Source organism: Dermacentor albipictus, chromosome 2 (genome assembly GCF_038994185.2).
Source record: "Dermacentor albipictus isolate Rhodes 1998 colony chromosome 2, USDA_Dalb.pri_finalv2, whole genome shotgun sequence".
NCBI lineage: Eukaryota > Metazoa > Arthropoda > Arachnida > Ixodida > Ixodidae > Dermacentor > Dermacentor albipictus.
This window is the reverse complement of record NC_091822.1, coordinates 81173938-81187057: the sequence shown is the minus strand read 5'-3', so window position 1 is coordinate 81187057 and position 13120 is coordinate 81173938. Positions and strand designations below refer to the sequence as shown.

The 13120-nt window shown below is 44.7% G+C and overlaps 1 protein-coding gene across 1 annotated transcript in view; it reads right to left on the bottom strand.

The window, feature by feature from the left end:
- The window catches only part of LOC135896079 (uncharacterized), a 130445-nt gene extending 117325 nt beyond the window's left edge, over nucleotides 1-13120 (bottom strand). The window contains exon 1 of the mRNA XM_065424410.2: nucleotides 13036-13120. The gene's annotated coding sequence lies outside the window, so the exon portion shown is untranslated. The remainder of the gene's footprint in view (nucleotides 1-13035) is intronic.

Genomic DNA, 13120 nt, shown 5'->3' with positions numbered 1-13120 from the left:
GGTGTAATCGGCACCAAGTTGTTTTCTTTATATATTTGGGTGGTAATATAACTGCGTGTTACAATCGGTAGCGCGGTATAATCCTACAAATACGGTAACTGCTTCATTACTGTAATTGGGCCTTGCATCTGTATCCGAAGACGCATTCTAGCCCACAAAGTAGACTAGATGAAGATGCTTGGCAGAGCTCGTGTTCGAAGTGCTGTCGAAGCAGAGAGTATTTGTGGCCGGTGCGAAAAGAGACTCCAGCACCACCTCTCTAGCTTGGCCCTTGCATGCGCTGGTGCAAGGGCCAAGCAACTGTTTAGTAGCTTTCGAAATTTCGCTTAACGTCAGCCAGCCTTTCTATCCTTAGATTTAAAAGTACAGCCTTTCTTTGCGAACTTCTTTGGGTTTGCGTGACCGCGGTCGCTTCATCACTGTTCTCTTGCTGAATAGGCCAACCGATCTGAGTGGAGGACGCGCGCGACGTCACCGCCGCAGAGTTCCTTGCACCACCACCAGATGGCGCTCGCCTTTGTGCATAAGCGCTCTCTCTTGGGTTCGAGACAGCAAGCGGGACGGACGTTGGATGTTGGATTTGGATTTTGTGGCGGATGGACGTGCTTTTCGGGGCTCCGTGGCGACGACGAAATCATAAGTTTTTGTGCATGCTTTGAGCTTGCTTCTGTTTTTATTTGCTGTTTTTTTTCCATTTATATAGTAATTGGGCGTGCGGACGCTCCTGTGTCGAGGCTTCAGCGACTTCGTTCGTAGCTAAGTACACTTTTTTCTTATTATTAGCTGATGTTTTTGAAGTGTTTTATTTTGCATGGAGCAGGAGCGCAAATTTTGAATTCGTGGTAAGCGTGGTAAACGTACCGGCTTTGTCTTGCGGTTTCCCTCGTTAGGCCTAGATGCTAAGCGGGACCTATTTGATAGGCCTATTTAACTATCTCAGCTAGCTCTTCGAAGTGATTTGGCGGACGTGCTCGTTGAGCCTAAGGACGTAGGCCTAGCGATGAAACCAAAGAAAGGGAAGGCCGCGGGGGACGCGGAGCAAGTGCAGTGCGACGAGTGCCTGCGCTGGTGCTCCCTCGACGAAACCAGTTTCCAGAGCTTAGCAGACGCGGAGGAGTCTAGCTTTACGTACAGGCTGTGCGAAGGGCTCAGGGAAGCAGTCCAAAAACTGGAAGGAAATTGGACAGCCAAGTTCGAGGAGCTGAAAGCAGACCTGAGGGAGGAGCGGGAGAGGCGGTTAGCTTTGCAGGCGAAAGTCGCCGAGTTGGTCAAGGTGGAAGCGATGCAGGCCGCGCAATTAGTAAGAACTGTGGCCGAGCTTGGAGAAGAGAAGCAAAGGAGAGCAGAACTGCATAGGCATCTCGATGCGCTTGAGACGCGCGCAGCGGAGAATGATGGCTCGGGACACCAAGCCGGAGGTAAAAGCACAGAAAGTAGGGTAGACCCTACATGCGAAGTCGGGGGCAGGGTGGCAGAACAAGCGGTAGTCAGCTCGCCGCCGGTGAATCGGCGTAGTTATAGCGAAGCAGCGCAACACGCCCCGCGGGAGGCGACGCTGCAGCCACAGGGGCGCCAGTGAGCGCGAGGAGAGGAGGGTAACAAGCTAACCCCAAGGAATGAGCTCATAGTCAATGATAAGCACAACCTGGAAGTTAGGAGGGAGGGAAAGAATGCCCTAGTACTTATCGGTGGTGATTCAAATATGAGGAGGTGAAAAAGAGCTATAATGGAGCGTGCAAAGGGTGATAAGCGGGTAGCAGTCGGAACGTTCCCAGGCAGGACAATGGACGCAGTACTGAGAGAAACAAAAAGCGAGCTTTCTGAGAATGTTGCAGAGCGCAATTTCGTAGTGGTAGCGGCGGGGCTAAATGATTTGTTGAATGGTGAAGCTGCAAAAGTAGTGGAAAGATTAACGGAGAGAGCTGACGATTTAAGGGCGATAGCACAGCAAGTCCAGATCGTGGTATGCACAGTGCCGGAGGTGCAAGGAAGGAACGGAGCAATTGCCAAGGACGTTGTGGCTGTAAATTGTGAAATAAGAAAGCTAAGCCAGGAGAAAGGATTTGAAGTGGCAGACATAAACAGAGAAGCGCATAGAGCAGGCTTTGGCGGAGGCTTTACACGAGATGGCATCCACTTTAATGGAAGGCTAGGAGCCGAGATCGGCTGGCTCCTGGCAGGTCGGGCAGTAGCTTTTTTAGGGGGTCCACTGCGCCTCAGGGCGTAGGGGTAGGTAGAAACAGTGTAGAAAGTGCAACAATAGAGGCTGACGCCAATAAAATGGCCACTAGGAGGTCCAGGAAGAAAACTACAAATAAATTTAACGCCAGGATCAGGTACATAAACATGCAAGGCGGTAGAAAGAGAGCGAGGTGGTTAGAAATAGAACAGCAGTTAAAGGACGAAGAAGTAGGTGTATACGCGCTACGCGAAACACACCTCAGGGATCTAGAAGACCCACCGCTTAATGAAGGCTACGTCTGGGAAGGAAGCAATAGAACAACAACGGAGAGGAAGGGAGGAGGGGTAGGTATGCTCATACACCAAGGAACAAATTGGCAAAGAATAAAGTTAACTTGCAAAGAACATGCCTGGGTATCAGGTACAATTGCCGGTAAAAAGGCATGGCTAGGAGTAGTTTATTTAGGGACAGGGGACAAATACAGGCAAGAGAACAAAGATCTAGTGAAGTGTCTTGATGACGATATAAAGCAGTTTGGAGAAGGTGCCGATATTTGTCTGCTGGGTGACATGAATGGCCACATCGAGGATCTGGATGTATACTCAGATTGTAATGGGAAGCTGATGCTAGACTTCTGTGAACGACACAACCTAGTTATAGTAAATAGAGAAACAAAGTGTGAGGGACAAATCACGTGGGAGTCCCGTAACAGACAAACGACCATTGACTACTGCTTAATGTCGCAGGGATTGTATAGCAAGCTAGCAATAATGGATATAGACGAAGAGGGGAAGTACAGCCTCGGAAGTGATCATAAGCGTATTAGTCTACAGTTGGGAGCCCTACTCAAAAGAGAAATGCAGGGAAGCCAAAAAGAGTACGCAAAATTAAATGACGCGCAAATAGCGCAAATAGCGGCTGGCATAGAGGAAGCAATAAAGAAACATCCCATGGAAAGGTGGGATTATAATCAGTTAGAACTACTCATTAGTACAAAAATAAAAGAGGTAAAAGGAGTAAACCGCTGGAGAGGAAAGGGGAAGCCACGAAGTTGGTGGAATAAGGAAATTAGAGAGGCCATCGAACAACGACGGTGGGCATCTCGGGAACACAGAGAAGCAAAGAGGGCGCAGTTATCTGAAGAGGAAATAGGCCAAAAATGGGATTATTATCGACAAAAGAAACAACAAGTGCAGGTCCTCGTCCAGGCTAAAATAAAGCAGTCCTCTGATCTCTGGCTGGCTGAAGTTCGAGATGCAACTAAAGGGGGGTCAAGAAAATTCTGGAACCATATAAGCTGGCTGGGTAAAGCTAATCACAGAAAAGAGGAACAGATTCAGGATGCCGAAGGAAATTGTTTAGAGGGAGATGACGCTGTGAACTACATTGGTTCAGTTATAGCAGAGTCATTTAGGAAAGACGATAGGGTAATCGCCCCAAGTGAGGGAACAACACAGAATAGCACAATAGAAAACAGCTTAGAACTGACCCATCTTAACTGGAAAAAGGCGGAAGCAAATGTTCCAAAATGCACGTCCAAAGCGATAGACGAAATTCCAATCAAATTAATGAACTTGGCCCAAGAAACAAGGAACCCTGATAAAAGCATTGAAGGCAGTCATAACAACTAAGCAAATTCCTCACTGCTGGAAAGAGAGTAAAATGAATTTGATTTATAAAGAGAAAGGTGATAAGAAGAACATAAAATCTTTCCGACCAATTACAATAACATCAGTTATATATAGGCTGGCGATGCAGGCGGTGAAATTAAAAATGCAGTCATGGGTAGAAAGTAATGGAATACTTGGAGAACTTCAGAACGGGTTCAGAAGTGGTAGGCGCTTAGATGATAGCCTGTTCGTGCTTACCCAGTGCCTAGAAATAGCTAAGGCGGAAAACAGACCTCTGTATTTAGCCTTTCTGGACATAAGTGGTGCATACGACAATGTGAACAGGGAACTCCTGTGGAACATATTAAAAGCTGAAGGTATCGGTAATGAGGTAATTGATTTTCTACAGGAACTATATCGAGAAAATAATGTTGAAATAACATGGGAAGGAATCAAGAGTACGACAACTGTCGAGGTTCACAAAGGATTAAGGCAAGGTTGGCCTCTATCACCGCTGCTGTTCATGCTTTATATGATAAGCATGGAAAGAAGGTTACAACGAAGCAATCTAGGGTATAATCTGTCGTACAGATTAGGCGAAAAGGTTGTTGAGCAACGACTGCCGGGTTTAATGTATGCGGACGATATTGTACTGTTAGCAGATAGCCAGGAAGATTTGCAAACTCTGGTTAATTACTGTGGGGACGAAGGAGACAGTTTAGGTTTCAGTTTTAGTGCAGCTAAGTCCGGTGGGATGTTTTTCAACGACACAACTGATCAGGAGCTTACAATACAAGGCCATGAAATACCCCAAGTGGCCGAATACAAGTATCTCGGGGCATGGATCACCAAAGGGCAGATGTACACGGAAAAGCACGAACAGTCTCTAATAGCAAAAGGGCGAAGAGATGCCGGGATAATGAAACATAAGGCATTGTGGGGTTACAACAGGTATGAGGTACTGAGAAGCATTTGGAAGGGAGTAATGGTGCCGGGGCTTACTTTCGGGAATGCGGTCCTGTGTTTAAGGGCAGAGGTTCAGTCGAGACTAGAAGTAAATCAGAGAGCTGTGGGAAGGTTAGCACTAGGTGCCCACGGGAAAACCACAAACGAAGCAGTACAGGGAGATATGGGCTGGGCATCATTCGAAGCACGGGAAGCTCAGAGTAAAATCCTATGCGAAAAACGTCTGAGGAAATTGGATGATAACAGGTGGGCAGCTAAGGTGTTTAAATACCTATACAGAAAGAGCGTTGACTCACAATGGCGGAAAAGAACCGGGAATCTAACCAGTAAGTATGCCAGACACGAGGACGAAAAAGAACAGAGCATTAAACGACAGGTTGAAAATGCGGAAGGTAAAAATTGGATAAATTCAATGGAAAAGAAGCATAGTGTAGAACTAAATCGATACTGGAAACAGCAGATCAGGAAGGAAGCGTTTTATGATAACTCAAGAGGCAGTGCCCTACTCTTTGAAGCTAGATCAGGATGTCTTAGAACGCGGAGCTATAAAAAGAAATTTAACGAAGAAGACACATGTACTGTGTGTGGTAAATATGTAGAAACAATGAAACACCTCATACTAAAATGTGATGGTATCAATCCCGATGTCGATGCGGCCACAGTCACCCTTCCTGAGGCCCTAGGGTTCAGAGATAATGATAGTCATGTAAATAAAGGTGCGATGGAAATTAGCAAAAGGCGATTGGAGGATTGGTGGCTCAAAAGCAGAAAGGTGACATAAGGTTAAAAGGGTAGGAAGACGTATTTAAAGAAAATCGAGAAATTCAATAACACACAACACAGATAAAAATAAAAGGCAAAATAAACATATGAGCATGGTGGCAACTGCCATCGCCCCGTTTCAAAGGGGACGCTCCTACCTTCCATCTATCCATCGATCCATCCATCCAAGCGGCAGCGGCCGCCCGGGAGCAAGAGATAAAAGAATGAAAAAAATGCCAGATTGCCCAGCGACCTGCTGTGCGTGTGTGTTTCGTTTACAAGACGTTGCATTAGCCTCTCTGCAACGTCTGAATATAGCCTTCTGTGTCGCTTTGTGCAAGCATTCAATAAACACGAACTTGTGTTTCGGCTCTTTATGCACTCACACAGAGGTTCGTTGTATGTATATCCAAACTCTTTGGATCTGCTGCTCTTTCTTTCTTTCTTTCTTTCTTTCTTTCTTTCTTTCTTTCTTTCTTTCTTTCTTTCTTTCTTTCTTTCTTTCTTTCTTTCTTTCTTTCTTTCTTTCTAACTCGCAGGTGATGAGTTCGCAGCACGAATTTTCTCCTTGCGACGGTGTGATGAAACTTGCGTTTCTTTAGCATACGCTCGTCCACAGAAACATGAGCGCTATAGGAACGGTAAACTGCGCAGGAGGGTGGAGGAAATGGGAGGTCGACACAAAGAACGAACATGAACGTGCACCAACTAGCCCATATTGTGTATAGTTTAATGGGTAAAACTACGCAACCTTCGGTGTGACCTGCCTGCAACTGTTCAAAAAGCGCGTGTTCTGGCACGGAAATAAAAGCCCCAGAAAAGTCTGTAAGCTTTTCCACACTGAGTAAGTCCGTGGAAGTAGCCATAACCATCCTTCTTAACGTGAGCATTTCATGGGAAAACAATGTCATGCGAGTTGATCGGTGCGCCACTCTGGGAACTAAAAATATTTCCTTTCGAGCGCACGCCGTCCAACGAGGTTAGATCATCGTTGCCAGGAGACACTGAGAGGTGATAAAGGACTGACAGAAAATAAGGGGACACGCGAGCGTTCTTTGGTGCACCCGTTCGTGCGCATGCACCGTTTTTTGTCAAGTTTGTTCACCATGTGAGGCCAGCACCTGTCTCGCGCAAGGATCTTCAAGCAAGTGCTCCTTGAATTCTTAAAAATCAACGGCAGATATAAAGGCCTCTCAGAATCCAGCTGTGTCTTTCGAGCAGTTGCAATAAACATTTCAGTTGCCTGCAATTAAATCGCACACTTTAAAACGTTTTCCCCCATATGACTGGTCCGTTCGACACCTTCCAGCATGTAACGCATTCGGGCACTTGGTAAAGAAATTTTATAAATGCAGTAATTCATCGACACACATTTTACTCTTGCGAGAATATAGACCGAAAACTTGCCCCCATTTTCACAAGCCGCGATATTATGGGAGTTCACAGTTCCTCCAGTGCAGCATGTTAAATCCTCCGTTCTTCCTAAAACAATGTTGTAACGCTACGGATATCCTCCATCCGTACTTTACTGCTAAGGCCCGCAATTTGTCCAAAGATCTTGAACTTCGTTTAAAGATTATCTATAACCTACCTCTCCTTTTACACAAATATAACGAATCTGCTTTTGTAGTTCCGAGGACACCGTATTCAGAAAACTACTAACAAACCACATTTAATGGAAAATAAGTGAACAAAAAGGTAGCTTATAATCATCAGTGACGCTTCTAATCAGGCTATGAAAGCTAAAGTTTCAGCATACATTGCACTGAACATGACCTTCGTTTTAGTAAATTTAGGTGTAAAATATGTGTAAATCTCGGGATATTAGGAAGCGTAGCTGATAACGGCAGTATGGCACTTTCAAACATTTTCTTAAATTTTTAACGAAGGCAGTGTTTATTTCACAGGCATTCAACTTCAAACATTTGCCGTAGCCTTCCCGCCATTTTCGCTAAATTTTATCTCAGTGGATTTTTTTTCTACCGTAAGTGAAACCGGCTCAATATTGCACGCCTCGTAAAATACATTCATACTCTCCACAGTGCTTGCATGCATAACTTATTACAAAAACTGGAATAAACCCACCAACTCTGACTTTTGCCTACACATTACCCATTACCTGGCCCTTACATTTACCAAACAAAAACAAGGGTATCTCCTTTAGTTCACAAAGGACACCGGGCGAACGTCGTATCACGCATTCAAATATCATAGAAACGATGGTGCACAATTTTGAGCCAGTAACTAAGATTTCAGACGCATTGAAATTGAGATGCCCCTCATTTCTGTTAAATATGAAGATTGCGCCACGCTCAATTCTTTTCGGGCATTATGAAACGTAGCCAATAATAGCAGTGTAATATTTGGAAATATTTTTCTGAAATTTCGGGAGAAAGTTGTTTTTTATGGGGAGTGTTTTTTATGGTTTTTTTATTATGGTTTTATGGATTTATTATTATTTGGATTATTATTATATGGATTATTATATGGATTATTATTTATTTTATGGATTTTTTTATGGTTTTTTATTATTATTTTTATTATTATTATTTTATTATTATTTTATTATGGTTATTATTATGGTTATTTTATGGTTATTTTATTATGGACTTGCATGAACTTCGTTCATGCAAGTCCATATTAGTTCGCCTATTGTTGCTAAGTTTGATCTTGGTGGAACTTGTAGTTATGCAACTGGCAAAACTACTGCGCCGCTCATAAAAATTCATTATATATACCCTGGAGCGCGTGATTTCGGAATTGATAGCAGAGTACGTAATCGACCGAAACGCTACCAATTTTGCGCAGAGGTTACCCATCACGGGGCCATTATTTCACCAAATGTAATCTTTTTGTAACCTAGGGTACCCAAGCAGCATAGTGAGAAACAGCGTAAAAAGTTCACACAACGCTTCCGAGCACGTTGTGGAGATATTTTTTTTACATAAAAGGGCTGTTTAATCCACAGTCACTTCGCTTCGCACGCTAATTGGGCAGATCTGCCCATACATCATTGCTTAATTTGATTTCAGTGCCGTTTGTAAAGTCAGGGCATCGGGTTAAATATTGCGCCGCACGTAAAATACACTCCAAACTGTGCAGAGCCCTTGCATCTGTAAGTGATCGCAAACGCTGCATTAAACGCATCCACTTCAAACTTTGTCTGTACATTACCCATTATATGGCTCTTACTTTCACTAAAACGAAACGGGGCACTATGTTTAGTTCCCCGAGGATCCCAATCGAATGATGTATAACGCATGGAAATACCGAAAAAAAAAACGAATATTCAAGAGTCACTTGTGCCGCTCCTAATTAAACCAGTAACGCTAAAATTTCGGAACTTGTTGCATTTGACGTACCCCCTAGTTCTGTAAAGTATCAAGATTGCGTTACGCAGAGTTCGTTCTGCACATTGGGAAACTTAGCCAATAACGGCAGCGTGGCATTCGGGAGCACTTATTTCAGAATATTTTATTGTGATTGCAAATAGATGGACACCCCAGGCGCATTTCTGCCATCGCCGTTGCAGTGAGGTTCCGTATAAAGTCCAAGGGTGATAAAATCGTGCGAGGGAAAGCGTGCGCGCGATCACCCTCGCCCGCAAGATATGAAAGCGGGGAGAAAGCGCTCCGTCTTCCACCGTGCGCAAAGCTCCGAGGGGAGGGCAGGGAAGGGGGGCGCGTTCTGCTCCGAACGGCCCAGGCAGCCGCACGCGCGCGCCCGGGCCGCTGTATCTTGAAAGCCATCTGCGACGGGGAGAGAGTCAGCCACGCGTTGTGTTTCCGCAGCTTAGTTCGCGTTGATGCGAGACGCAGCACGAAGGTCAATTCGCTCGCTGCTGCTGCCGTGATTCCTCCCTCCAGCGTTTTGGGAGCTAGTTTCCGTGGTGATCGAGTGAGAAGTGATGTTTGCTTGTGCACGCGTGACACCATGGGCCCTATAACGTAAAACTATTCCAATATCTTTTTATTCTAATCTCCTGACGTCAAATTTGCCTAACCGCCGACGCAGGCATCGGGCGGTCACCCGCAGGTTTGTCTCAACAGACCAATCAAACGCTCTCCTTGTTCATAGGAGGTCACTCTTGCTTGCTTGAAAAACGAATAACATTGCCTGCACCGAGCGGCTTGTCTTATCTAATTGGCTGACAAGAGGCGAGGAGCACACTCAAGTGGAAGGAGATTCGATGGGACCGAGCCACTGCACTGATAATCAATAACCGGATGAAGAGGGTGGTACCGGCGTCTTTGACTCGTCCGCTTTCCTTTACTTAGCTTGCGATGGCTGGTAGAAAATCAGGGTGGCATGCAACGGAAGCTTAAGAATGACGCTAAAACGGATCCTCAGCTAAGAATAGTTGGCACAACGAGATCGTAAATGTGCCGAAAGTTCTCGAAAACGTTACATGGCCACGCAAAACGTTTTATTACATGGAAATAAAGTTATGCTCTCCGGCAGGTGCAAGTAGCCAGTGCCTGAGCGATCTGTGGCAGCCATTTTTATTCCTTTCGGAACGGGGCAGCATGTGGCTATTCCGAAGAAAATTCAGTTTTTTGTTTTATTTTTTTTTTTGGGGGGGGGAGCATATTGATACATCTTTATAGCGTACGTGTCACTTTGACGCGGTGAGCTTTTGCAGTTTTGTGACGTCGCGTGACAGGCAGGTGAAGTGAGTGCAGCCCGAAAACTTTTGACCAATAGCCGAGAACTAACGGCGAAAAGGCGTCGAATTAGAAATTACTTTACTTTTGTTCCGTCAAATCATGCATAATCAGTGTTTACCCGTCATATCAGATGGGGAGCTATCGTGGTTTTCGTGACGTCGCGTGACAGAAAGGTGAACTGGGTGGTCCAAAAAAGTTTTTGACCAATCGCGGAGGGCTGATTGCAGAGTTGGAATAGAAAGATTTGGGATAGTTTTACGTTATAGCGCCCCATGCTTGTTAAATTATTTAGTAGGCCTATGTTTACAAATTTATACGACCGATAAATCTACTATCCTTACCTCGTATAGCTGAACATCATGAAGGGGCAGCGCAGGATGGCAAAAACAGAAAGCAAAAAAAACACAGGACAACGCTGTCCTCTGTCTTTGCTGCTTTCCGTTTTTGTCGTCTTGCGCGGCCACTTCAAGGTGTTCAACCAGTACCAGCTTGCCTAAATGCGGATTCTTCTTCATATACCTGCCCACTTATTTGCTATCGCAATTGATACTTCGCCTTTCAGGTGAAACTGCGACTTCTTGGAAGAGCTCTATTTATTCCATACGCGTTTAATTTCGCACACAGGGTTTCCTAGGGGTCTTCATATTTTTGGTAAGCTTGATCTTGGTGGCATACGTAGTTAAGTAATGGCAGTGGGGTAAATATTGTGCCGCTCGTAAGAAATTAACACTCATAGCGTTCCGGAGCACTTACATCCGCAATTTATTGCAAACGCCACAATTAACCAACATGTTATTGCTTTGCGTGCACATATTAGCCATAATCTTCCGCTTATTTTCCCTAAATATAAACAAGTTGCCTTGTCTAGTTTACCCAGTACGCAGGAGAAATTAACTGCGAACCTGATATGCCACATGAAAGTAAGGGAAAAATGAGGGTTCAGTAATTCATTGTAACGCCTCTATGTAAACTAGGAGAACGAAAGCTCGCCACGCATTGTTCTTAACGTCCCAACTAATTTTACCCAATTTGAACTTGGTGTCATCTGCAGTTGTCTTAATACTTCTTTAAAGAAATAGCGAATAACGGTAGCATATATGACACTCTGGAACGCTCGAAGCAGTATACTTTCTACGAAGCCGCTAACTACGCTGCAGACATGAAACATCGTTCGACGCGCACGACACGCTTGCCTACTTCAACGAAATGTAAGCACCGGGATTCGCATACTTCACCAAAAAAGGCGGGGAACAGCAACAACATACCATGTATAAAGTATAAAAACTGGGAGAAAACGAGTATTCAGCAATAATATTTATAGTACCCAATTACTGTAAAGAGGACACGGGGAATGCGAGAGATGGACATTCAAGACAATGAGCAATACGAGATCAAGAAACCAACGTTCCGACAAGTGGAATTGAAAACGACAAGTCCATTTGTCGAAACATTGGCTCCTGCTTTGACCTTGTTCTCGTTTTGCTCATAATTACCCTATGTACCTGAAACTTTCGAGGCACGTCACCAATAAATACTGTCAGTTATTTCCTTAAAAACAATGCACTTTGTCGTTTATGGTCCGCCCACAAAAAAGAGAAAGCCTTTTAGGCGTTTCGTATAAAACTTCTACATGGGCCAAAAACGAGAGTTTAACAATTTTCATTAAACCCCTGGTTAGCACAGACATTTCAAAATATGCTTACCTATTGCCCTTATTCCCCATGTTTTCCCAAAATATAGACTTTTTGAGTGGTTGTTTTCTTATAAAATGCTGAAAACTGGCGTATAATGTTTTTCAGTTGTTCTAGTCGCAATGACAGCTTCGCTGTAAAAAAGCGGACTTCCTTTGTATTTTTTGCCGCCCATGCGCTGTCGTGAGGAGTTTGCGTTTCCCGACACACCATTGAGATTTCTTATTCTCCTGTAAACCTGAGAAGAGTAAGAGCAGAACTCCAGACGCAAGGCTCAGCGGTCCAATGACACCTTGCTCGGCACGAAATAATTTCCCTCCCTCAAAGGAAAATCGCCTGTTTGCTGTACAGTGAATCTTTTGTTTTATTACCCCAACCCGTCACATAGCACGGAAGAAAAAGGGAGAGTCGAGAAACGAGAGGCGTGGTCGGCTTCCTCAAGTTTAGTTGAAAGAGTGGCCTGACCACTTTAACGTAGTAAACGCACACTTCGCAAAAGACTTCAGGTTTAGACCTCGGCGCTAAATTTATTCGGTAACGAGGTCAACGGAAGCTTTAGTAGGCTGCAAATATGTAAGGTGCTCCAGATGACACCAATTTTGCTACGCACTCGAGACGATCCTTGATAAACGAATTTTACTCCGAAATGCACAAAAACACCTACATACGTGACGTTGACGCATAAAGCATGTTATATTTGGACACATCAAAAGCATGTATACCCATATACTTGATTACGGCGCCAAGCGTTCCGTTTTGTAGGCCGATTTGACAACCAAAAACTCGTGACCGGAAGTTTTCTGGAGTAACAAACACACTTCTGTCACAGCGCTGGTAAGCAGTTTCACGAGCTGACTAATGTGGCCCTTTACAATGTAAAATAACCACAGAACTTATACCTCGGGCAATCGCATTTAGTAAGTGACAAAATAACGGTACCAAATACAGTCCAGCTAGCCGGAGATCGCCCAACCGAATCCCTGCAAAATAAGCTAACTTTGCCTCAGACAAAAGGACTGTTCTCGCGTCCCGCGCCATCACGTTGCTCATCGCTGAAACATTTGAGTTGCTAAGCGTTCGTTGCCCTGAATACAACACTTATGCGCCCTCAGTTCCACAAACACTCGAGGTATCGAAATGCTGGGTACAGTACTCACCTGATAAGCAGTGATGCTTGGGCAGCAGGCTTGACGCTTCTTCTTCTGCCGAACGCTGGCAGCACGCGCAAAGCGCGCTCTGTTT